We start from the raw sequence: 4490 nt of genomic DNA on the forward strand, positions 1-4490 counted from the left end.
GACTTTCATGTGAGGTGAGGTGAGTGTAAAAACTAATAAGCAAAACAGATTTTCAAGTAAAATTCATCAATAACTGTAGCAAGTTGTCAGTTGCATATTTTATCAAAAATTACATTTCTATTCTTAGTAAAATTTCTTGGACTTTAATCGTCACTGCGCCAACATTTTTTAGCTTTGTCGAGCTAATTTTTGCTGTAAATCTTTATTGGGTTCATGATTAATGTGTGAAATGATACCCTTTTGTCACTTTTTTTACATTAATTGGTCATTTTAGCATTTTTATTTTTTACTCTAAAATATTGAAAAATAACATATTTAAATGGGGCAAAAAAGTAAGCACATCGACCCCCTATTTTTTTGCCTGATTTAGAAAGAACAACCTTTTCCATATTGATATGCAAAATATCTACAAAAGTGTAATGCCAGAACCTTTTCTATAAAAAGGTTAAATCTGGCAAAAATGACAGAATTTAGTGAATTTTGCCGCTCAAAATTAAAGCGAATAGTCGGGCAAGTGACTGTAAAATCGGTAAAAATGGTATTAATATATCCGGTATAATTTCTTATGAATTAGAAAAATAAAACTTTCCGTCAAAATCGCTGTACATGCGAAGAAAATAATAATATCTATGGGAATCCTAAAAGTCCTCCCGGACGGCTAAGAGTGCAGTTCAATCTTAACGCATGCGCAACACCCACCACTCTCCGTAGTAAACAAAACATGGCTACCGTAGTTTTGAACCAAAATGTTTCCGCCAAAACAACCAACTGACTCACCTAAAATGCGAAAGGAAAGGCAATGGAGCAGCGACAATCCCAACAACTGACTCGGTACACATTACGACGCAATACAACTTGTTATAGTGAAGAGAACAGTTCAAACGAGCACGCGGCTCCGGACCGCTACTGTACGTACCTAGGCCTACTACGTACCCGGTACTCCCTGCTCAGCTGATTGTGAGTGAGTCTTCGTATTTTGATCATTATGTAAATAGTCCCTAGCAGTATTTTTTCATAAATGAGTGGTCACATATGGTCACATGTTTCATACCTGTTCCCCAATCGCGTAAAACGTAACCCTGGGGTAAATAGCGGTTCTTTAGTGGGGCCTCTTTAGGGGTAATGAATGCCCTGTATGCTACCGGTCAATTCATACAGTTCTGGTGTATATATTTATAGAGTTTTTGTTCTGTACATGTTCTGGTAGTGTTATACACATACATTGTATATAGGATTTACATTGTAGGTTAATTGGTAAAATTGTATTGTATATGTTCTGATATACACATATACATATGTACATGTAGGTTTTTAGCTTGTTCTTAAGATATATTTGGAGGACACATACAATATTATTTCTGGTCATAATAATAAATAGTGTTTGTATATTTATTACAACTGTACCTGGTTCATGTGTATATGACAAACTTTACAGAGTTGAAATGTACTGCAGCCATGTATCATTTATAATTATTCTGAATTTTTGTTGGAACTATAGATAATGAATTTTGTATCTTTTTTGAAACAATATTTGATTCTATCAAATGCATCAGTGACACATTCACAACTTATAAAATGTTTTCTCTAAAATAAAAAAAAAACCTGTAGAATGAACCTACATTTATTCATTTATATATATTTGAAATTGATCATTTCAATTTTTGTCATATTCAACAGATATAAAAAAATTGCTGGTTCTTTTTTTCAGGCACCATGCATGCATAGTGACATGAATACAGAAAGTTCATCCCTTGGACCTGTATACAAGTGTATGTATACATATACATACAATTAGCATCAAATGAAGACTGAAGAATGTTGATTTGAGTGCTCTTGAAAGTAAACTTTTCCAATATGGACCTAGAAGATCATGAACAGAACATTTAAACAGTATTAATTTATAAAATGTTCCTTTCAACTGTAATCATTAAATAAAATTATGATGCAATACTTTTTCATTGTTTAACTTTGTAGAAATATTTGTTTATATTAGTCCTCTAGATCCAGTGATTATAATTCTTGCATCCATATGCCTGCCCATTTGTTTGTCAGGGCTTGTGAGATAGCTTTTCAATTACTTTTAAAATATAAGGATTTTTTTTTACATATAGCAATATAGATAACATTGTCTTAGGATTGTCTAAATTCTACTTTACAAGAGAGTAGACTCAACATATAAATAAGACCATAAAACTAGCAAGTTATCTGAAATGTTAAAAATCTTTTTGTCTGAACCAAATTTCACATTTATTGTCTATGTGTAACTTGTACATAGACCATTTATGTATTAATACTGTAGTAACAGTGATTACAAACACATAGACTAAAATGTAGTATGTAGTACTATGTACATCTGTCTTTGATTTGAGTTCTAAACAAAAAAGTGGTACCTATTGGGAAGTTGTGACTTGGGCGGAGGGTGAAATACAGAAGAAATAGCTACACATGGAAAAAAGAAAGATATACAGTACCATATGGATTCAAAGTTACTCCAAAATCAATGAGACTAAATAACCAAAAAAAAAGCCATGTAAACCCCAAATATGCAATGACCAGATCAATGATAAAGCACCCTTCCACTTCCAGTTATCTGTAGCTATTTCTTCTATATTTCAACCCCCCACTCAAGTTACAACTTCCCAACCTCATGATTCTTCTGTCTTTTAGCCCCCCCACCCCCACCCCCAACACACACATACCTGATTGATTGTCATGTTATTTCAGGTTCCTATTCAGGTATAATTCCTAAAAACCAAAAAGGGTATACACACTGTGTACTCTCAAAGGAGGGGAACCACTTCATTCAAAAATGGAATTTACAATTTCATCTTAATTTTGAAATTTTCAATTTAATTATTAATTACTGGACTATTAAAACAGTATAGAACCCCTCGGCTACAGACAAAGTACTGTGGTACACATTTCTCTTAATTAATTACTTTTCTTCAACTCTATCATCTTTTTCTCCAGAGCACAAAAAAGAACAGGAAACAACAGAAAAGGAAAGTAACATACATGTAGGCCTATATGTTTTCTGGAAATATATATGATGTGTTAATTCTCAATTCTCACAGCATAGGCCTACATGAATGTGAAGAATTAAATATTATCAATGTTTGAGAGAATTTCCTAGTTGTAATTCTATAGCAGCTACATGGAATGTACGTTTACATATATACATTGTACGATACATATACATCATAAAAGTTTCTTTCCTTCCAGCTGGACATTCATGTCATCTCTCTCCAGAACTCAAATATTGTTTACAAAAAAAAAAAACCAACCAGAGACATAGATAATTTAATTAAATCTCTGCAAAAAACTACAGGAATAATTGAACACATATATTGTACTTGTAAAATATCTATGTATGAGCTAATTTATTTTCACATCTTTGACAGCTACATGCACGGACGTTCTATGGAACGTTTTCGTGTGGTTTTAAATGGGAAATTATGTTACGATTATTTGTATTTAACCTTCATGATTCGGTTGATGTAAAATACGACGAATGCTATGCTGCAATAATTGCCCCTTGCCGGGGCCCCATCTCTGCATCGGCCGAATATTTGTGTCGATTTCCATGTACAAGATGCTTTTATCGAAAAATGATTACAAAGCATTGTCATTAATGTAAGAATACTTCATTTGCATCAAATGTATCATCTCAAAACAACAATTTGCATACCGCATTAGTGGTTTATCACACGAAACGAAACCGACACGACTGAGAAACACATGTCCATGTTGACATTTCCACGCAGCCTCGTTTTCAAAGAGTTTGGAGAATTTATATTTAGAACTGTGCTAAATTTACACGGGGCTTCCCCAAAATTTCAATGGTCAAAACTGGACACCGTAAGCAGAACTTGACCATCGTTATGGTATACAATGACTTTTGGAAGGCCAAAGAACGCATTTAGACTGGTTTCCTTTGCCCGACTATTCACTTTAAGGAGTAGGGGTGGCATATGTTGTTATTCTGAGAAAAATATGAGTCCTTTTTATCATAACAGCTAAATTTTACAAGAAGACCACTATACAATAAATTATACAAACATCCATATATATATTAAAGATGCTCCACCGCCGACAGAGCATAAATGGTGTTAACCATTTGAACAATAAATGGTGTTTAATCGTGTATATATATACCTAATTAACACAAAAAATAATATAAAATAATTTATTTCGCCTTTGGTGCATGCGCAATCAGTACTTCATTCCATATAGGATATAGTGTCACGGAATTTTTTCGGGATGCAATTAATTATTTTTCATATTTTTAACTTGTAGTAAAATTATAAGCTCAAACTTTTCAATGGTGGGAATGGTGTAAAGTAAGTAACTTTTGTAACTGGAGAAAAATACTAAATCGTCTGCTCCTGTTTTTTATAGTGAAAAAATACCATTTGTCAGCGGTGGAGCATCTTTAAACAACTAATTAGGAAATTTAGGCTTTAATCCAATCCATCGTGTAAATGATCAAA

The 4490-nt window shown here is 33.0% G+C and overlaps 1 long non-coding RNA gene across 1 annotated transcript; it reads left to right on the forward strand.

The window, feature by feature from the left end:
• The first annotated feature begins 497 nt into the window (after positions 1-497).
• Positions 498-1953, forward strand: LOC138325219 (uncharacterized). The gene is made up of 2 exons (XR_011208748.1): positions 498-957; positions 1709-1953. It is a non-coding gene; the product is annotated as an uncharacterized lncRNA (long non-coding RNA).
• Positions 1954-4490: the final 2537 nt, after the last annotated feature.

This window comes from Argopecten irradians, chromosome 6, assembly GCF_041381155.1.
Source record: "Argopecten irradians isolate NY chromosome 6, Ai_NY, whole genome shotgun sequence".
Lineage (NCBI taxonomy): Eukaryota > Metazoa > Mollusca > Bivalvia > Pectinida > Pectinidae > Argopecten > Argopecten irradians.